The 23149-nt window shown below is 45.9% G+C and overlaps 1 protein-coding gene across 3 annotated transcripts in view; it reads right to left on the bottom strand.

Moving 5' to 3' along the window:
* The window catches only part of loxl4 (lysyl oxidase-like 4), a 132953-nt gene that overhangs the window by 76199 nt on the left and 33605 nt on the right, over positions 1–23149 (bottom strand). The window lies entirely within an intron of this gene.

Here is a 23149-nt window from a genome sequence, read left to right as displayed (position 1 = left end):
CTGAAGGACCTGCTTCCACACTATTGTGATTCTATGATCAACCTGACTTGGAAATGTTACGCTGTTTTTTCACTGTTCCAAAACCCTGGAATTCCCTCCCTCGGAGCACTATGAGTTTACTTACAGCATAAGGACTACATTTGTCACCAACACATTGTCAAGGGCAATTAGGGATGAGCAAGAAATGCTGACCAGCCAGCAACACCCATTTAAGTAATGAACGATAACGTAGATGATTTGCATACTGTACGCTCCACATGGCAGATAAAATGATTCAGGACTGACCCTTGATTGTTCATAAAAGCCAGTGAGTCACATTCAGGAAGGAGGCAAACTGATCATAAGAGACAAAGCGCCATTTGTAGCTTTTACCTTGAATCCAGATCAAGGAAATCTCTGGCTGACACCAGGAGTCTTGAAGAAGCACCAGCAGAGGACCTGGGCTCTCCTATGAGTGTATCGGGCACCCTGCTGCTTCCCACTGGTGTGTTTCAGCTGTCTGGGGAAAATCTAGTTCTCTCAAGTGCCTTCCACAGTTGAGCAGCTCACCAACCTGAACAACATGAACAACAGCCACTTTGGGCAAGAGTGCTGAGGGGATCCCTGTGTAAGCTTGGCACAAGGTTAGGTGACACTGTAGACAGTGTAGGTGACAGCATGAAATTTCAAAGGGATAGTGTGAGACTGAGTGAATGGGCAAAACTGTGACCAATGGATTTCAATATAAGCAAGGTGCAGAGCTGGAGGAACACAGCAGGCCAAGCAGCATCATTGGAGCAGGAAGGCTGACGTTTCAGGCCGGACGTTTCTTCAGAAATTCTAGGTCCAAAACATCAGCCTTCCTGCTCCTCTGATGCTGCTTGGCCTGCTGTGTTCATCCAGCTCCACGCCTTGTTATCTCTGACTGCAGCATCGGCAGTTCCTACTACTTCAGTGTAAGCAAATGCAAGGTTATCCATTTTGGGCCGGAAAAGAATAGATCAGGGTACTTTCTAGATGATATGAAGTTAAATAGAGTGAATGTTCAAAAGGAATTAGGGGTTCGTGTGCGTAGGTCTTTAAAATACCACAAACAGGTGCAGAAGACAATCAAGGAAGCTAATGGAATACTGACCTTTATATCTGACCTCGATATCTATGTCGAGATAGACAGGTTAGATACGAAAAAACTTCACCTTAGAAGAGGGGTCAACAGCCAGAGGTCGCAGTGTTAAACAGGGAGCAGGAGGTTTACAGGGAGATTTAAGGACATGTCTTTTACATGCAGAGGGTGGTCACTCTCTGGCACTCACTGACTAAATGGATGAAAGAAGCAGGGAACCTCAAGACACTGAGGAAGTTTTATCCATGAACATTTGAACTACCACAGTATTCAAAGCTACCGGCCAATGCTGGAAAATGGGGCTAGACCAGATAGGTGTCTGGCGCATTTACAATGGGCTGAAAAGCCTCTTCCCAAGCTGTAAAATCGATTCCACGAACCATAATTGACGTGGTTTGCATTCTAACCTCCATCTCTGCAAGACCTCTGACTGAGTGACTCGGTCACTGGTCTCCATATCAGAAATCTATGGGCTTAAATCTCACTCCAGAAACCCCAGAGTCTAAATCCAGGCAACCATTCTCAATAGCTGCTTTGAGGGAGGAGTCATCAACTGGTAATAGAGCCTGTGGCCCATCGTGTCTACCCCAGTCATCAAGCACCTATCTACGCTCATCCCATTTTCCTGGCTTTTACCCATAGTCTGTACCATATGTAATTTCAAGTGCCTATTGTTATGGACCAGATCAAACCATCTCAAAATATAGTTATAAAATAGCCTAGACCACAACTTCTTCTAATTTTTACAGGCAAGTATAAGTATAGATGCAATTTGATTGGTCAAACTACCAGGCTTGAAACAAAACACACTTTATTCTTACCCTATAGTTAAAATACAAACTAAAGAAAAAAGAAATTGGAATAACTTAGCTCTATTGGAAAACTTAACAGAGTAATAGATTAAATAGCAACTGTTCCAATATAGTAATATCCCACAAACACACCCTTGGCAAAGACAAATTCAGTAAAATAGATTATCTCATGTGCAATTCTAGCAGCAGGACGAGGAGCCCCAGCCTTTAGCTGTAACAGAGAGACGAATAAGAGCTTCCACTTCCAGCTTCAAAACCCCAGCAACTACTGAAAGTTAAATTAAAATCCTGGTTCTGTGGGACATTGAGCCCACCATTCAGGCTGCTTCTACTGTACCAACTTTTAAATAAACCAACGCTAGCTGGGCCCAGAACACATCTCGTAACGCTGTCTGAACACTTCTTAAATGTCTTAAGGCAACCACGATCAGATTATCTGTACTCTGACTGAATGGTCGAGCAGGCTTGAGGGGCCAAACGGGTTGGTCCAGCTGCTAATTCATATATTTCTTTCTTTGTCCCCGAATCCCCACCACGGTAGATGACAATATTTCAATTCAGTAACAATCTGGAACAAAAACACTGTTCAACTAACAGTGATCATGTCAATTTGTGCAACCCAAAAACTCATCTGGTTCACAACTGTCCTTTAGGGAGGGAACCCTGCCAAACCCCCCACCTGGTCTGGCCGACATGTGACTCCAGATCCACAGTAATGGGCTTGGATTTTAAATGCCCTCTGGGTAATTAGGGAGGGGCAATAAATGCTGGGCCCAGCCAGCGATGGCCACATCTGAGAATAAATGTTTGTTTTAAAATGAGCCCAAAGGCTCTCAATAACATGTACCAGACTCTCTGGTATCATCACAATAAAGCATTAGAAATCCCATTTGCAACCCAACAGGGCTGCTCGCTAACTCCAGAAATGGGATTACAGGGTCATTAGTTGGTGCTGTCTAGGTTTCCTATTTTCATCACAAACATACCCCTAAACTCCTCCACCCCCAACTTTGTGAATTTCAAATTGTCTCAAGGCACTGGAGGCAACTTCCAGAATCTCAATTTTGGAACGCCAGCAAGTGTCACCTTACAGCCCTTCCAACATCTGGCCCCACTCTTAGAATGTCTCCACTATCCTGCCCTCCCTCTCATCATAACTCCCAGCTCCCCTGGCAAAGAGAGCTACTTGCCATGGATAAATTCAGTCAGCCCCTTTTGTAATCCTGGAGACGGGAAGGGAAGGAAAGGAGGGCGCCAGCAGGAGCTGCACTGCTAGTAATCTGGTAAGATGCTTTGCTTTTCTTGTCATTCAGCCAATGTATATTATCTGCCATTGAGAGAGACAAGAGAGAGAGGGACAAGAGACCAGCTGTTGTCTTAGGAATGTCCTAGCACTGCCTGTTCTTAGCTGCTAGCTTGTAAAGTAAACACAGTCCGGGAGTAGTTATTTTGCTTCATACTCGATGAGTTGCCAATGAAACAATTGAATCGAGACAAGAAACTACCCTCCCTCGACCTCTTCATCTCCAACTGCCGTCGAGACATCAACCGCCTCAACCTCTCCACCCCTCTCACCCACTCCAACCTCTCCCCCGCAGAACGGGCAGCCCTCCGCTCCCTCCGCTCCAACCCCAACCTCACCATCAAACCCGCAGACAAGGGTGGCGCAGTGGTAGTATGGCGCACTGACCTCTACATCGCCGAGGCCAGACGCCAACTCTCCGACACCACCTCCTACCGCCTCCTCGATCATGACCCCACACCCGAGCACCAAACCATCGTCTCCAACACCATTCATGACCTCATCACCTCAGGGGACCTCCCACCCACAGCCTCCAACCTCATTGTTCCCCAACCCCGCACGGCCCGTTTCTATCTCCTTCCCAAAATCCACAAACCTGCCTGCCCTGGTCGACCCATCGTCTCAGCCTGCTCCTGCCCCACCGAACTCATCTCCACCTATCTGGACTCCATTTTCTCCCCTTTGGTCCAGGAACTCCCCACCTATGTCCGTGACACCACCCACGCCCTCCACCTCCTCCAGGACTTCCAATTCCCTGGCCCCCAACACCTCATATTCACCATGGACGTCCAGTCCCTGTACACCTGCATTCCGCATGGAGATGGCCTCAAGGCCCTCCGCTTCTTCCTGTCCCGCAGGCCCGACCAGGCCCCCTCCACCGACACACTCATCCGCCTAGCTGAACTCGTCCTCACACTCAACAACTTCTCTTTTGACTCCTCCCACTTCCTACAGACTAAGGGGGTGGCCATGGGCACCCGCATGGGCCCCAGCTATGCCTGCCTCTTTGTAGGTTACGTGGAACAGTCCCTCTTCCGCACCTACACAGGCCCCAAACCCCACCTCTTCCTCCGGTACATTGATGACTGTATCGGCGCCGCCTCTTGCTCCCCAGAGGAGCTCGAACAGTTCATCCACTTCACCAACACCTTCCACCCCAACCTTCAGTTCACCTGGGCCATCTCCAGCACATCCCTCACCTTCCTGGACCTCTCAGTCTCCATCTCAGGCAACCAGCTTGTAACTGATGTCCATTTCAAGCCCACCGACTCCCACAGCTACCTACAATACACCTCCTCCCACCCACCCTCCTGCAAAAATTCCATCCCCTATTCCCAATTCCTCCGCCTCCGCCGCATCTGCTCCCACGATAAGACATTCCACTCCCGCACATCCCAGATGTCCAAGTTCTTTAAGGACCGCAACTTTCCCCCCACGGTGATTGAGAACGCCCTTGACCGCGTCTCCCGCATTTCCCGCGACACATCCCTCACACCCCGCCCCCGCCACAACCGCCCCAAGAGGATCCCCCTCGTTCTCACACACCACCCTACCAACCTCCGGATACAACGCATTATCCTCCGACACTTCTGCCATTTACAATCCGAACCCACCACCCAAGACATTTTTCCATCCCCTCCCCTGTCTGCTTTCCGGAGAGACCACTCTCTCCGTGACTCCCTTGTTCGCTCCACACTGCCCTCCAACCCCACCACACCCGGCACCTTCCCCTGCAACCGCAGGAAATGCTACACTTGTCCCCACACCTCCTCCCTCACCCCCATCCCAGGCCCCAAGATGACATTCCACATTAAGCAGAGGTTCACCTGCACATCTGCCAATGTGGTATACTGCATCCACTGTACCCGGTGCGGCTTCCTCTACATTGGGGAAACCAAGCGGAGGCTTGGGGACCCCTTTGCAGAACACCTCCGCTCAGTTCGCAACAAACAACTGCACCTCCCAGTCGCAAACCATTTCCACTCCCCCTCCCATTCTCTTGATGACATGTCCATCATGGGCCTCCTGCACTGCCACAATGATGCCACCCGAAGGTTGCAGGAACAGCAACTCATATTCCGCCTGGGAACCCTGCAGCCATATGGTATCAATGTGGACTTCACCAGTTTCAAAATCTCCCCTTCCCCTACTGCATCCCTAAACCAGCCCAGTGCATCCCCTCCCCCCACTGCACCACACAACCAGCCCAGCTCTTCCCCCCCACCCACTGCATCCCAAAACCAGTCCAACCTGTCTCTGCCTCCCTAACCGGTTCTTCCTCTCACCCATCCCTTCCTCCCACCCCAAGCCGCACCCCCAGCTACCTACTAACCTCATCCCACCTCCTTGACCTGTCCGTCTTCCCTGGACTGACCTATCCCCTCCCTACCTCCCCACCTACACCCTCTCCACCTATCTTCTTTACTCTCCATCTTCGGTCCGCCTCCCCCTCTCTCCCTATTTATTCCAGTTCCCTCCCCCCATCCCCCTCTCTGATGAAGGGTCTAGGCCCGAAACGTCAGCTTTTGTGCTCCTGAGATGCTGCTTGGCCTGCTGTGTTCATCCAGCCTCACATTTTATTATCTTGGAATCTCCAGCATCTGCAGTTCCCATTATCAATGAAACTGCATGTTGCCCATTTAGTCCGTGACCCTTGGCAGATGTTAAGCATCAGCCGTTAGCTGGCCCTGAGCCACCCAAAGTTTGCTCTGGATCTTGCCATGTGGAAAACGGTTGCTCTCTACAGATCCTGCCAAACCTGCCGAGTTTCTCCTGCACTTTTAGCTTTTGTTTCAGATCACCAACATCCGCAGTTCTTCATTTTATTTTGAAATTCTGAAGAACTTTGGAAGGATAGCTACTGAGGAACCCAGGAGGATTCTGTAAACTGATCAAGGTTCTCGACAGATGTGACTTTTGTGAAGAGAAACCAGCATGAACGTTCCGGGTCCAGTAACCCTTCCACACAACAGTTCTGAGGAAGGGTCGCTACACCTGAAACGTTAACTCTGACTTCTCTTCAAAGATGCTGCCTGACCTGCTGTGCTTTTCCAGCGATTTCTAATTTTATTTCTGATTTACAGCATCTGCAGTTCTTTTGGTTTTTAGAAATTTTTGCTGCCTGAACCCCTACTCCCTTCCTGGTCCCTCTACCAAATCCACAGCCCCCACTCCTGCATTTAGAATGCTGGACTTTAGTAGCAGAAGGATTGTAATGGGTGAGGGCATGAGGAGATTCAGGGGGATAAGGGGCAAGAAGAGAGGGAGGATGAGGCATGAGGGGTAAAGGCGGAGGCAGGAAAGTAACTTTCAGGTACATGCTGGCTCAGGGAAATGATCTTCATCCTCACTCTGGGCTCATTTAGCCAGCTCCAACTCTCACATCCATGACTCATGTCCGCCGGCACAGGGTGAAATGAGCAGGAGATATGACCTGGGACCTCCTAAAGGAAAGTTTCTTGACACAGCATGCTGGGGAGAGCACATATATTTGTCAAAGGAGCTCTGTACAATCTGTCAGGGAACCTGCTCTGAGGACCACAAGGTAATGTTTAAAAATAAATTTGAGCGAAACCTATCAAACTCACATGCCAAAAGCCAGCAGTCCACAGAGGGCCGGCAGTTCAAATTGAAACCCAGACCTTTGTCTTTCAAAGCCTTTAACCAGTCACATCTAACATTATAAATAGCATGGGCCAGTAGGACAGCAGAGATCAGATGAATTTGTTACTGCAAGCATTTTAATGCCAGCACAGAAGGGGTGGAGTTAAAATTGGGGTTTTAATAAATATAAACTGTGCCTGATGATGAGATGTCTCTCCTTAATTGCAATAATCTTTGCAAAATGTTCAAGCAAATAGCCAATGACAGGAAACACAAACAACTATAAAAATAGAGAGAGAGGCAAACCACGACCAGCTTTGGCATTCCGCAAAGGACTGAAAATATCAAAGCTGTTTACATCCTAAATGTAAGGAGGGTAAATAAGGGCGGGAGCCCATTAATGAGGAAGGAACTCTCTTATGATGTACTGTTTTCATTTATGGTCATTCCTCACCTGCAGAGATTAGTTTTTCTGTGCTCAAAATAAATCAGGACATTCTGCTGAAGGACTTAAGATTTTCCAGACATTCTACAGCAACAACTTGCACTCCCGAGGCACCTTTCTAGGTGATAGAAGGCCCTTACACTGGAGTGTAATAAAACAAAAAGCATTGAACCACATGAACGAGGAGACTTGAGCACAGATGATGAAAGGTTTGGTCACTTAAGCACATTTTGAAGAGGATCTATAATGGTGAGACAGCAATGCGGAGAGGTTTAGAGAGGAAATTTATGAGCTTAAGGCTCAAGCAGCTGGAAGTTCAATCACAAATGATTGCACCACATAACCCTTGACTTGATCAAAAATCTATCTAACAGCCTCAATTCAATTTAAAGACTCAGTCTCCACTACTTCCTCAGGAAGGGAATTCCATACTTTAATGGCACTTTGAGACAAAAAAGGTCTCTGCACATCTGTATTGGAAGAGATACGGTGTACTCTTTATCCCTTGATCCCAATTTTAATCTCCCCCATAACAGGAACATTTCTCCTGGGATCCAACCCTTTCAGGATCTTATATATTTTAACAAGATCGCCTCTGTTTCTTTGAAAGCGATTGGACAACCCTGTTCAAATTTTCTTCCTAAACTCGCCATCATAGGGATGAACCAAGTGAAATCAATAAATATGCCTCCAGGTATCAATGAGAAACATAACTAAAGATTTTTTGAAGGCTCTCAGGCTTCTCCTACTCCTGTATAAGGTTTAGGACTTCTGCTCCTGCTCATTTTGAATTGGGAATGAGTCTTCTTTACAGAAATTTTAAGTTCTAGAATGTCCCATTTGCCCCGTTGCCTCAAATACACTTTTCTCAGCTTTGTATCCAGTATCCAACTCCAGAACCTCCTCTCTGTCACTTACCTTTATCCACGATGGGGCTACACGCAGTAGGTCAGTATTTCACAGCTAGCACTGGGCTGGGACTTGAACCCAGAGCCTGTGGGTTTAGTGGCTGGGGGAACCTGTCCCCTGAGCCACCCCAGCGGCCAAACAACTCCATTTCACAACTCCCGGGCGGCACAGTGGTTAGACCTTAAGACCGTAAGACATAGGAGTGGAAGTAAGGCCATTCGGCCCATCAAGTCCACTCCGCCATTTAAATCATGGCTGATGGGCATTTCAACACCACTTCCCTGCACTCTCCCCGTTAGCTCTGCTGCCTCACACCACCAGGGACCCGGGTTCAATTCCACTCTCAGGCGATTGCCTTTGCATTCTCCCTGTGTCTGTGAGAGTTTCCTCCCACAGTGTAGATTAGGTGGACTGGCCATGCTAAATTGCCTGTAGTGACCAGAGATGAGCAGGCTGGGTGCGTTAACCATGGGAAATGCAGGGTTAAATGGCATGGAGGTGGGTCTGGATGGGATGCTCTTCAGAGGGATAGTATGGGCCTAACGGCCTGCTTCCACACTGCGAACTTCCCCATTAAAGTTCAAACCCATTGTGAGTACTAGCCTAAAATCTGAACTATCTTCCACAAAAGTTAATTTAATATTTCGACAGGAAGCTCCTATTCCTACACCTTGACCTTCCGACAAAACACCTAGTGGAATACAGAGCAGGAACGGCGAGCCCTGATGAACTAACATCTCCCTTGGCCTAGCGTGCAGAGGCCAGTTGTCAAATCTTAACCCCTAACCCAGTGAAGGTCAACTCTCTCTACAAAACGAACTTGTACCCTTGGACCTCTTCTATGGAACAGTCAAAGACTTTCATTTCCATAGCACCTTTTACAACCTCACCAGGGTAAACCCAAACTCTTCGTCACCCACTGAGCACTGTTTGACATGAAGTCAATGATGCAGTGTGGCAGCCAATTCACACACAGCAAGCTCCCACAAATGATATCATTAATAACCACAAAATCGGTTCCAGCGGTGTTGACTGAGGGTCCAACTATCCCAGACCCAATGCCGTCCAAGTCTGGTTCACTTCCCCAATCTGAGCCACCCAAATCCTGTCACTAGCTAAAATCAGGATATTGGTAAATATTGTTTTGCCCAGAAGTAGGATATTTTTCCTTGGTTGCGATTATTACAAAATGTTCAAGTTATTTGCCAATCCGAAGATGGTAGGAAACACAAGCAGCTATAAACAGTATGATAAAAATACCACGGTCAACTTGGCATTCCACAAAGTATCCCAAATTTCCAAACTGTTTACATCCTCAATGCAAGGAGGGTAAATAAGGGAGGGAATTAAAACATGGTGAAGGAACTCTTAAAATATAAAATAATGTTTTCACTTGTGGTCATTTCTCACCTGTGGGGATTGGAAGCTGGTATTTCTCAACTCCTTGGTATGTCATGAAAAAATACAAGATATTCTGCTGAGTGTGAACTTTGTGATTTCTGGTGAATATAACACATTCTAGAGGATGTGAGCCCGATCAAAGGAGCAATACCAAAGTTTGGAATGTAAGAAATAGAAGGCAAAGGCCATTTGGCCCCTCATCCTGCTCGCCCATCTACTAGATCATGGCTGATAGTCCACCTCAAGGCCACTTTCCTGCACGATCCCCACATTCTTTTGATGTCTTTATTGTCTAGAAGGTTATGTCTCAATGAGCACACTCAATGAGTGAACCTCCACAGATTCCAAAGAATCATTAATCTCTGACAACAAGAACCTCATGTGCGAGGCGATGGCCTAATTGTTTTATTGCTGGACTGTTAATCCAGAGACCCAGATAACATTCTGGGGACCCAGGTTCAAATCCCACCACGGCAGAAGGTGGAATATCTGGAATTAAGGATCTAATGATGACCATGAACCCACTGTCGATTGTCAGAAAATCCCATCTGGTTCACTAATGCCCTTCAGGGAAGGCAACTGCCCTCCGTACCTGGTCTGGCCTATATGCGACTCCAAACCCACAGCAATGTGGTTGACTCTCAACTGCCCTCTGGGCAATTAGGGATGGGCAATAAACGCTGCCTGGTCAGCGATGCCCTCACCCGTGAATGAATGAAGGAGCTCAGTCCTAAGTGATTCACCCTTTTATTCTGAGGGCTTGGTCTCTTTAATCCCTCCCAAAAGATAATCTTGCCTTCCAGGGGGTCACCTGCTGAACCATCTTGATGCTCTCTCCATGCCAAGTCTATCCTTCTTTGATAAAAGAGACCAAGACCAGACACAATACTCCAGATGTGATCTCACCAAGGCTCTTTACAACTACACAAGATATCTTCACTCCTGTCCTCAAATCCTCTAGTAATCAAGAGCAACATACCAGTTGCCTTCCTGATTGCTTTCAGAGCACTACCCCTCCATCAGGTGAAGTCACTTCCACTGCTCGATGTTTCATCGTTTACTGAATATTCCACGTTTCTGTTATTCATACCTAAACAGATAACCTCAATATTTTCCCAACTATGTTCACTCTGCTATGATTTCGTGCACTCAGACAACCTGTCTAATTCCGTTTGCATCCTCTTCATACCTCACACTCCCAGTAAGTTTCATATCATCTGCAAACTTGCACATAGTACACTCAGCCTCCACATTCAAACCATTAATATTGATTATGTATAGCGGTGACCCAGTCACTGATCCTTGCAAATCCCACGGGTCACGCTATGCCTACATGACAACTGCCCATTCATTCCAACTGTACGTTCGCTCTCCATTCACCCATTCTCAATCTAAGCCAGTATATCAGCAGCCCTGAATACCTCTCAGCCCTCAACCACCAATTCTAAGTACCCCAGGTTTGTTTACTCACCATCTGCCTGGAATTTTATTGACTGCCTTCTGATAATCCATATGTAGCACGGCCATTGATTCACCCTTATTTATGATGCCAGTTATATCCACTAAAAAACAGTTTTGTCAAACACAACTTTTTTTTTGATAATTGCAGGTTGACTTTGTCCAATCCCACAACTGTTTTCAAAGTAGGAAACACATCCCTTATAAATGTTCTAATGTTTTCTTTACTGCTGGAGTGTAGGTGATAGGTCTGCAGTTCTCTTTTCTCCCTCTCCCATCTCAAACAATGGAGCTCACATCTGCACTTCCCGATCTACAGGAACTACTCTGGATTTCAAAGGTTATTACCCACCCATCTATTTACTCCCTTAGCCATGTCCGTCAACACTCTGGGACGTGGGTCATCAGACTGACTTTCAATCCCATCAATTTCTCCGGTTCGACCTTTTTTCAGGATAATAATTTGTTCCATTTCATAGTACTCAGTCCCTCTAGTATTCCTGGGAAATATTTTCTTCCATGTGTTTCTCTGCCATTTTCTTATTCTCAATTATAAATTCTTCTGTCTCTGCCTGCCGTGAGCGCACATTTCATTTTGCCTTTTTTATTTTAAAATCATACAGTCATATAGCACAGAAACAGATCCTTGCTGACCAGGTTTCCGAAGCTGAATTGCCTGCATTTGGCCCATATCCCTCTAAACCTTTCCTATCCATGTACCAGTCCAAACATCTTTTAAATGTTGTAATTGTACTCACCTCTACCACTTCCTTCGGCAGCTCGTTCCAAAAATGCACCACCTTCTGTGTGAAAAAGTTGCTCCTGACGTCCCTATTAAATCTTTCCAGTCACACCTTAAACCAATGCCCTATAGTTGTGGACTCCCCTACCCTGGGGAAAAGACCTTGGCTGTTCGCTTTACCTAGCCCCTTGTGATTTTATAGACATCTATAAGGTCACCCCTCAGCTTCTGACGCTCCAGGGAAAATAGCCCCATTCTATTCACTGTCTCCTTACAACTGAAATCCTCCAATCCCGGTAATACCCTTGTAAATTGTTTCAAAGATAGTAGGAACTGCCGATGCTGGAGAATCTGAGATAACAAGGTGTAGAGCTGGTTGAACACAGCAGGCCAAGCACCATTATAGGAGCAGGAAGGGGTCGAGGCCCGAAACGTCAGCTTTCCTGCTCCTATGATGTTGCTTGGCCTGCTGTGTTCATCCAGCTCTACACCTTGTTATCTCACATCGTTGTAACTCTTTTTTTTCACCCTTTCCAGTTTAATGACATCCTTCCTATTGCAGGGTGAACTTACGCAATACTCCAAATATGGTCTTGCCAATGTTTTGTATACCTGTAACATGATGTCCCAACTCCTGTGCTCAGCGCGCTTGCCAATGAAGATAAGCATGCTAAATGTGTTCTTATCACCCTGTCTATCTACAGTGCCATTTTCAAACAACTATGTACCTGCACCCCTAGATCTTTCTGTTCAATGGCACTACCCAGAGCCCTTTATTAACTATGTAAGTCTTGCCCTGGTTTATCTTTCCAAAGTGAAACATCTTACATTTATCTAAATTAAACTCCATCTGCCACTCCTCAGCCTGCTAGCCCAGTTCATCGACATCCCATTGTTATCTTAGATAACCACTATATCACTAATTTTGATGTCATCCGCAACCATGCCTCCTATATTCTCATCCAAATTATTTATACAAATGAAGAACAACAGTGGACCCAGCACCAAGCCTGGTGGCACAGTAATGGTCACAGGCCTCCAGTCTGAGCAACAGCTTTCTGCCACCACCCTCAATCTCCTACTGTCAAGCCAATTTCTATCTAAGTTCTTACAGTCTTACCAGTTTACTATGACACTCTGTTTTCTCTTGCTTTATCAGTTTTCACTTCTCCTTTAACTGAATTCTAAGGATGTGGGTCGTTCAGGAGCACAAGTCTTTAGTGTTATTAGCAGAATGTGGTCAGGGCCCACTACCTCTTCAGTTGCCGGCGGAACAATGAGATCATGGCTCATCTGTAACCTCACTGCATCTCACCACAAAATTTCATTCATTATAAGAAGCACTGGGGTGTCTTGAGGCTGGGGAAGTGTGTATAAATGAAAGTTCTCTCTTTTCCTATCATTCAACCCTCGCTGCTCCAGTGACAAGAGTGAGGAGCCATTCCCTTGAGAATTAGACATTTGAATAGAACAATCCTGATAACCAACTCTGCAAAGATCAAGGCATCTAGAACTTCATCAGTGTTGGGAACTGGAAAGTATGTTATTCCTAAATGTGTACGAAAGCTCACCTTTTCTGAGTGCCAAGTGGGCAGTTGTATATCTGCACGGATCATCATCCCTGCAGTGGGGTTTAGGTTAGTTCAGTTGGCTGGACACCTGGTTTGTAATGCCGAACCCATGCCAATGGCACAGCTTCATTTCTAGCACTGGCTGGTGTGACCATGAAGGTGTCCAATTGTCAACCTCACCCCTCACTGAGATGTGGTGGCCCTCAGGTTAAACTCAGCACCAGGCACCTCTCTCTGAGAGAGCAGCCCTCTGGGATTACGCTGGCTTTACTTACTCAAGATTTAGATTATTCCCTTCTGGGGCATTTGGCCAGGCCTTATCCTTGCTCCTTAAGTCGCTCATTGAACTAATTCCATATGTCAGAATCTGTCCGCAAGTACGATTTAATTCTAATCTCCTCCCACAAAACAAATGTGCCTTTAAAGTAGTACAGAACACTCTACGCTCATGGCAATTAAACAAAAACAGACAGTTGAAGCATATTCCTGGGAAAATAAGACTCCATCCTGTTTAATAAATCGCACAGGATTACCCACTTCCAATTCCTTAGCCCTGAACATTTCAACTGCTTTAAACTGCTGCCTCCACGTCTCACAAAGTTTGCTTCTTCCGTGAGACACAGCCCGGTGCAGCTCATGCCTTTTGTCTTGGTTTTCCTTCTGCATTTTTTAATGTGTGTGAGACCGACAACAGGCACTTATTTCTAACTGCCCTTGAATTGAGAGGCTCGAGAGTCTGTATTTCTGAGGTAAGTTACAACGCAGCCATGTCACCAGAGACACACACAGGTTAGACCTGCAGAGTGCCAGCTAAGTCAATCCAAAGCCAAAACACGGAACGCTGGAGAAACTCAGCAGGTCTGGTAGCCCCTGTGGAGACAGAAATAGAGTTAAAGTTTCAGATCCAGTGACCAGTTCTGATGAAGGATGGCTTGACCCCTAACGTTAACACTGTTGGAGAGGATCCTATGTTTTAATCATCTCTCGCACAGAATGAACTGGCAGAGATTGAAGAAACCAACTTCCATAGAAAGAGAGAGACTGAGAGAGAGAGAGAGAGGTGGAGCGGGGGAAGAAAATATAACAGGAGAAAGAGTTAAAAAAAAGGAAGAGAAAAAGAGTAAGCAAAAAGAGAGCAGTGTGAGAGAGAAAGATAAAAGCATAGAGAGTCCCAACCCAAAACGTCAGCTTTCCTGCTCCTCTGATGCCGCCTGGCTTTCTGTGTTCATCCAGCTCTACACTGTATTATCTCTGACTCCAGCATCTGTAGTTCTTGCTATCTCTGAGAGACAGTAATTATATTTAACCAGAACAAAGTACTGCAGCGCTGGAAATCTGAAACAAAAGCAGAAAGTGCTAGAGAAACTCAGCAGGTCTGTGGACAGAGAAACAGAATTAATATTTCAGATCTATATGACTCGCCTTTGAGGAATCACATCCGGTCTTGCTTTAGAACAACAGATGGTAATTGCGTTCAGCATTATTGAGAGTCACTCAATGCTCTAGAGTTAATTGCTAGCTACCATGCTGGGATTTGAACCTACACCCTGTGTTACTAACCTACTTCATCACCACTACACCTCACTCAGGGCATTTACTGTATTTCAGGGTCACCCCTAAGGAAAAGTTCAGTTCTTTACAACAGTGAAGCTGTCAGTGCCAAGCTCTCCCTTCCCCCCAGGAGAAAGAATGTGTTCTAGCTGGTTGGCCAATGACAGGAGGTATCGCAGATGGACCCCCCCTCTCAATGTCGCACTGGTGTCGTCAGATAGTGACAGGGAGTGGGGTCCCAGTCAATAATGCTGCATTCCTCCCGAAGATGAGTGCAGCTATTGAGGGAGGACCTGCCCATTTCCACTTCAAGTACTTTTTTCAACTATTTGTGGAATTCACAAGAAGCCAAAACCCTCATCAAAGCACTGGCAGAGTCTGTCACTGTGTGATGTACACATCGCTGGCCAGTGCTGCGCTCAGTTCTTTATTAAACTTGGGATAATTGCTGGTTGGAGTGGTTTATGAGGCTGCAATTAAAATTGGAGCGGTTTTGTTGGTGTCTTAAATCACAGCTACTGACACCTTGAAGTGGGAGAGTTTGAATCTGGCAATCCCCTTGACAGGCTGGGGACAGAAACAGCCTATGTGCCATTTTTGTTGTGATGAGCCTGCAGAAAAACTCTGCTGGAATCGAAGGCCCACAGAAAAAAATCAACATGGTTATTATCTGCTCAGCTGCTCCGAAACCCACAAGCTCTGCCACCTGGGAAGGCAAGGGCAGCAGGCCCAGGAGAACACAGCCAGATACATGTTCCCCTCCAATTCTCACACTGTCCTGATTTCTATTGATTGTTCCTTCATCAGAACACTGAAACACCCGAGACAGCAGCAGTGTGGGAGTATCTACACCAGGTGGACTGCAGTCATCCAGCAAGAGAGCTCACCATCGCCTCCTCATGGGCAGCAAGGGGAAGGACAGTACATGCAGGATTTGCCTGTGATACTCTACATCTCAGGTCAAAGTAAAAAATAAATCTCAACAGTGCAGGTGTGAATTACTGGGGACAGTGGAATCATGTTTGGGTGTAACACATTTTGTAGCAAAATGGCCAAAGTCCTCATTAACTATAGCCAGAGGACCATTACCTCAGTGAAAGGCGTTCTTTGACTTGTACAAATTTGTTGGTTCCAGGGCGAAGAGCTGTCCATGACAAAGTGCTGCAGACTGCCACATTCCATGGTCCAGGGAAGAACTAGAGTTTGACCAGCTGCTACAGAAATGGGACAGGGAGGGTTAGCTGTCTTAAGCCTTTCAGCCCTACAGTGAAAGGCCAGAAACTGTGTGGAACTCCTCGGGTTCTACATGTGACATGGAATGTACATTGCAAATATCAGATAAACTGAAACTGGCCTCAAAAATGTCAACTTACATACACACCACCCAGTTGTCATGCAAAACCACCTCTAACAAGACAGCATCTAAACATTGTTCCTTGACATTCAATGGCATTACCACCACTGAATCCCTATTATCAACATCCTAGGGGGCCAGACATATAAACATAGAGGCTACGAGAGTAGGTTGGAACCCTGCCATGAATAACTTCGCTCCTGACTCTCCAAAGTCTGTCCACCATTGACAAGGCATAAGTCAGGAGTGTGATGGAATACTTCCCACTTGTCTGGATGGGTGCAGCCCTAACAACAGTCAAGAAGCTCGACGCCATCCAAGACAAAGCAGCCTACTGGACTAGCTCCTTATTCACCACCTTCACCATTCACTCGCTATACAATCACACACAGCGTGTGTCATCTACAAGATGCACTGCAGGCACTCATCAGGCCTTTTCCAAACACATGACCACTTCCATCTAGAAGGACGAGTGCAGCAGGCAGATGGGAACATCACCCGCTGTGAGTTCCCCTCGAAGCCAGTCACTGTCCTGACTTGGGTATCTATTGCTATTGGTTTCACCATTGCCAGATCGAAACTCAGGAGCTCCCTCCCTGACAGCATTGTGGGTAAACCTACAGCAGATGGACTGCAGCAGTTCAAGAGGGCAGCTCACCACCACCTTCTCAAGAGGGCAATTAGGAATGGTCTTAGCCAGTGATGCATTAGAAGTGCATTGAGGCACCTCTGAGTGTAACCTGCTGAATGGAGTAAAATTGAATCTTCTTGCACTTTCTCAACTGTAGGTAAACATCCTTATTTTTAGATTTTATTGTCTCTGCAGTAAATGTCAATGTCCAATTTGCCTTTTTAATCACTTACAGTGCTGCTTTCTAATTTTATGTGAATCACGTACCTGGACACCGAATTCCCTCTGTATCTCACAGCTCTATACCCTCATTACTATTTACCTTCCTATCTATCTTTATATCATCAACAAAACTGGCAATGATCCATTCAGAATCCTTCAACTGAGTCATTGATACCAACTGCAAATAGTTGAGTCCAAGCATTGATCCCTGCAGCACACCAGTCGTCACATCTAGCCAACTCAAAAGTGACATTTGTATGTCCATACACTTTTCCTAATCCCCAACCATTCTTCTATCCATGTTATTATGTTGTGCCCACACCAAGAACCATTCCCTGGCATAGCAATATCCGATGTGCACCTTGTCAAATGTCATTTGGAGACCTAGGTTCATATCGTCCACTAGTTCCACTCTCGACATTACTTCCTCAAAATCACAGAACAAAGGAGCGGGATTAGGTCATTCTGCCTATTTAAGATATACATGACTGGTCATCGATTGCAACGTCATACTGTTACTCTCTCCCAAGTCCCTTGAGACCTTTAGCCTCCAGAAATCGACCTAAATTTGTCGAACATCAGTTCACAAAACCATGTTGACTCTGTTTGAATTAAGAGTTTCTAGGATCCCTGCTGTAAACTCCTGAAGCATGAATTCCAGCATTTTCCCTCAATGACAGATGTAAGACTAATGCTTTATGTAATCATTGGTTAGACCTGAGCATAATTATCTGCAGCTGTACAGGGTCCTGGTGAGGCCACACCTGGAGTACTGTGTAAAGTTTTGGTCTCCTTACTTGTTAAGAAATATACTAGCGCTGGAGGGGGTGCAGAGGAGATTCACTTGGTCGATTCCAGAGTTGAAAGGATTGGATTATGAGGACAGACTGAGTAGACTGGAATTATACTCATTGGAATTTAGAAGAATGAGGGGAGATCTTATAGAAACATATAAGATTATGAGGGGAATAGACAAGGTGGAGGCAGGGAGGTTGTTTCCACTAGCAGGTGAAACTAGGGCTAGAGGGCATGGCCTCCAAATAAAGGGAGGCAGATGTGGGGCTGAGATCAGGAGGAACTTCTTCACCCAAAGGGTTGTGAATCTGTGGAATATTCTGCTCAGTGAAGCGGTTGAAGCTACCTTGCTGAATGTTTTCAAGGCAAGGCTGGATGAATATTTGAACAATAAAGGAATTAAGGGTTATGGTGAGTGAGTGGGTAAGTGGAGCTGAGTCTGAAAAAGATCAGCCATGATCTTATTAAATGGCAGGGCAGGCTCGAGGGGCCGGATGGCCTACTCCTGTTCCTGGTTCCTATATCCTTACTAGGAGTTGGATAGCTTCTTGCTAAAGCGAGAGGGTGAAATGTTATCGGGGAGTAGGGCGGAATCTAGATTTGAGGTTACAATCAGACCACTCACAAGTGGTTGGGGAGGCAATGGCCTAGTGGTATTATTGCTGGTCTGTCAATCCAGACAGCTGGCTAATATTTCTGGGGGCCCAGGTTCAAATCCTACCATAGCAGATGTTGGTGTTTGAATTCAATAAATATCTGGAATTAAGAATCTAATGATGATTGTGAATCCATTGTCAATTGCTGCGGGAAAACCCATCTGGTTCACTAATGTCCTTCAGGGAAGGAAACTTGCCTGGTCTGGCCTACATGTGACTCCTGATCCACAGCGATGTGGTTGACTCACCTGCCCTCTGGGTAATAAATACTGCCTGGCCAGTTAAGGCCTTATCCCATAAACAATTTTTTTTAAAAATCTGATTAAATGACGAGAGATAGTAGGAACTGCAGATGCTGGAGAATCTGAAATAACAAGGTGTAGAGCTGGATGAACACAACAGGACAAGCAGCACCAGAGGAGCAGGAAGGCTAATGTTTCGGGTATGGACCCTTCTTCAGCTTTCCTGCTCCTCTGATGCTGCTTGGCCTGCTGTGTTCATCCAGCTCTACATCTTTGATTAAACAACGAAGCAGGCTTGAGGGCTAGGCATTCCTTGATTGTAATTAAGTAGTGACATTCTTGATCGCAGTTCTGTAGCAATGTGGAAGCAGATTCTACAGTAGCCATCAAAAGGGATGATGTGGAGGTGCTGGTGTTGGACTGGGGTGGATAATGTCAAAAATCACACACCACCATCTTATTGTTTGATCTTTGTAATTATCTCTCTGCCTTAATAAATCAGATTATAGGCCATCCCTTCACCTGCTATTCAGCTGTTGACACTTTATTCACACCATCTGTACTTCTTTTGACACTTTAATTACCTGGGATCATCTTGCCATTATCTCCCTGGCTATAAATTCTGTGCCTATATCCTTATCTCCACTTCATCTGGTGAAGAAGCAGCACTCCGAGAGTTTGTGATTTCAAATAAACCCTGTTGGACGAGAACCTGGTGTCGTGTGACTTCTGACTTTACCCAAAAGGGAGGTGCACACGCGAAGACTGGGAGAAAGAAGAAAGGAGAAAGAGCTCAGAGGAGCCAGGAGGAGACATGAGAAGTTGTTGGCGGATAGGATCAGGGTAACCCTAAGGCTTTCTATAGGTATTTAAGGAACAAAAGAATGACGCGAGTAAGATTAGGGCCAATTAAGGATAGTAGTGGTAAGTTGTGTGTGGAGTCAGAGGAGATAGGGGAAGCACTAAATGAATATTTTTCAACAGTATTCACTCTAGAAAACGACAATGTTGTCGAGGAGAATACTGAGATACAGGCTACTAGACTAGGTGGGATTGAGGTTCACAAGGAAGAGGTATTAGAAATCCTACAGAGGGTGAAGGTAAATAAGTCCCCTGGGCCGGATGTGATTTATCCTAGGATCCTCTGGGAAGACAGAGCCTTTGGCATTGATCTTTAACTCGTCACTGTCTACAGGAATAGTGCCAGATGACTGGAGGATAGCAAATGTGGTTCCCCTGTTCAAGAAGGGGAGTAGAGACAACCCTGGTAATTATAGACCAGTGAGCCTTACCTCAGTTGTTGGTAAAGTGTTGGAAAAGGTTATAAGGGATAAGATTTATAATCATCTAGAAAAGAATAAATTGATTAGGGATAGTCGGCAGGGTTTTGTGAAGGGAAGGTTGTGCCTCACAAACCTTATTGAGTTCTTTGAGAAGGTGACCAAACAGGTAGATGAGAGTAAACCGGTTGATGTGGTGTATATGGATTTCAGCAAAGCGTTCGATAAGGTTCCCCACAATAGGCTACTGTACAAAATGCAGAGGATCGGGATTACGGGAGATATAGCAGTTTGGATCAGAAATTGGCTTGCTGAAAGAAGACAGAGGATGGTGGTTGATGGGAAATGTTCATCCTGGAGACCAGTTACTAGTGGTGTACCGCAAGGGTCGGTGTTGGGTCCACTGCTGTTTGTCACTTTTATAAATGACCTGGATGAGGGCGTAGAAGGATGGGTTAGTAAATTTGCAGACGACACTAAGGTCGGTGGAGCTGTGGATAGTGACGAAGGATGCTGTAGGTTGCAGAGAGACATAGATAAGCTGCAGAGCTGGGCTGAGAGGTGGCAAATGGAGTTTAATGCAGACAAGTGTGAGGTGATGCACTTTGGTAGGAGTAACCGGAATGCAAAGTACTGGGCTAATGGTAAGATTCTTAGTAGTGTAGATGAGCAGAGAGATCTCGGTGTCCATGTACACAGATCCTTGAAAGTTGCCACCCATGTTGATAGGGCTGTTAAGAAGGCGTACAGTGTTTTAGATTTTATTAATAGAGGGATCGATTTCCAGAACCAAGAGGTTATGGTGAAGCTGTACAAAACTCTGGTGCGGCCGCACTTGGAGTAATGTGTACAGTTCTGGTCACCGCATTATAAGAAGGATGTGGAAGCTTTGGAAAGGGTGCAGAGGAGATTTACTAGGATGTTGCCTGGTATGGAGGGAAATTCTTACGAGGAAAGGCTGAGGGACTTGAGGCTGTTTTCATTAGAGAGAAAAAGGTTGAGATGTGACTTAATTGAGACATGTAAAATAATCAGAAGGTTAGATAGGGTGGATAGGGAGAGCCTTTTTCCTAGGATGGTGACGGCGAGTATGAGGGGCCATAGCTTTAAATTGAGGGGTGAAAGATACAGGAGAGATGTCAGAGGTAGTTTCTTTACTCAGAGAGTTGTAAGGGAATGGAATGCTTTGCCTGCAACAGTAGTAGATTCGCCAACATTAAGTACATTTAAGTCGTCATTGGATAAGCATATGGATGTACATGGAATAGTGTAGGTTAGATGGGCTTGAGATCGGTATGACAGGTCGGCACAACATCGAGGGCCGAAGGGCCTGTACTATGCTGAAATGTTCTATGTTCTATGAATACATTGCAGGGTTTTCTTGAAAGAGCAGGCGAGTAGAACTGACTGGATAGCTCTTTCAAAGGGCCTGTCAAAGGCATGTGGTCCAAATGTGATAAGTGTATGATTCCTTCTGCCTCCTTCTGCAATAGGTATGATTCTGTACTCGACAGGCTGCTCCAGTTGCAAGTGGAGAGTTGCTGTCTCTATTCCTGATTGCAACATGGAATGATATCATGCCAGTTTGGAAGAAACTAGCTCTTGTACCTCAGGGAGAAAAAGAAAAGTGCAAAACCTTGGAAATCGCTTTGGTTGTTGACTTGACCCAACCACTGGATCCCTCAAAGGACCAGAATGTCCTTCCCAAGTTATTATTTTTCTGCTTTTCCCCATTTCCTGATAGTATTCTTCAGTCATGCTCTGACTCTGTGGGATGAGTGCCAATCTCAGCAGCAATCTGAACGGGGTTCAGAAAGAACTTCTTCTTTGATTCTGGCAGCTGTTCTGAGGAACTCACTGGGTACAAACTGTTCCACCCATCACCACAGCAAATAAAAATCCAGCAGTCCGGGCAAGAATTCCACACATTCCAACATCATTACACTTTGGTAAACACAGTCTACTATTCTTACTATTGCAAGGTTACTGTTCACCTTTTGAGGAGATGACTGAGGTCCTTTATGAAAAGCAAATCTCCCCTGGGGGATGGGAATCCAGAGAACAGATAGCAACCAAGAAGAGAGTGAGAGTGAGTAAGTGAGGGGGGCAGCAGGGTTAATATTTCAGGGCGATGACCCCCCTCTCTGACAAGAGGTAAGTGAACTAACAAGCTGACTCTTTCCGCCTGTCCACAGATGCTGCCTGACCTGCTAATGCTGAACATTCCCAGCGTTTTTGTTCTTCATCTTATCCCTGGTGCTGCTACTGAATGGTAGTGGAGAAATGGTGTACTTTCACCATTTTCCCTCACTGAGTTTTGTTACTGGAGCTGCTGGAAGGGTCCTTTTTATCTAGTAGTTAACATGGGCAGTCATCAGTCAGTTGTATTGCTATATATGCCCAGGGCTGCTCTGTCATTACAGACAGATGTCTGGTGTTGATTTCATGTGAGGGCCACCTCACGTCAGGCAACGGTAGGGGGTTGAGAAGCAGAATCCTTCATTCCAACCTCAGTCGCTGAGGGGGAATTTGAACCCGCACTGCTTCGCAAGCGACCATCCAGCCAACCGAGCTGAACCAACTCCCACAAAGGCAGGCAAGTCATACAACACCATGAAGTCCGTGCCCTGCATCACTCAAGGTCAGGGTTTATAACAGAGTGACTCAGTTAGCACAGAAACTAGGGACACTGCAGACTTCGCTCCCGGAGCCAATGGTAACTCAGGTGCTAATGAACAAAATCGAAGGCCAGCCTTCAGGTGTTGTATTTGACAGCTGGATGACAGACTGGAGCAACCAAAGTGGGTAGGCAAATATGATTTGCTTTGGCGGAGGGTAGATGCCAATGTAGACTGCCAAATGACCCTGCTTCAATATTGCAGCCTCGACACACTCCCATTACCATGTTAGAGAACTAAAAGAGGCCACGGATGAGAGAGTGGGGAATTAAAAAGTATGGGAAGAGGGAACATTTAGTCTCCCGGCCCTATTGAATGAAATCACGTGAAATTTAGACATTGAGCAGGTTCAAGAGATTGATGGACACCTAGTTATTAATAGCATTGAGGGATA

This window comes from Stegostoma tigrinum, chromosome 20, assembly GCF_030684315.1.
Source record: "Stegostoma tigrinum isolate sSteTig4 chromosome 20, sSteTig4.hap1, whole genome shotgun sequence".
NCBI classification, from domain to species: Eukaryota; Metazoa; Chordata; class Chondrichthyes; order Orectolobiformes; family Stegostomatidae; genus Stegostoma; species Stegostoma tigrinum.
Note: the sequence above shows the minus strand (reverse complement) of the source record. Positions and strands in the feature narration are given on the sequence as shown.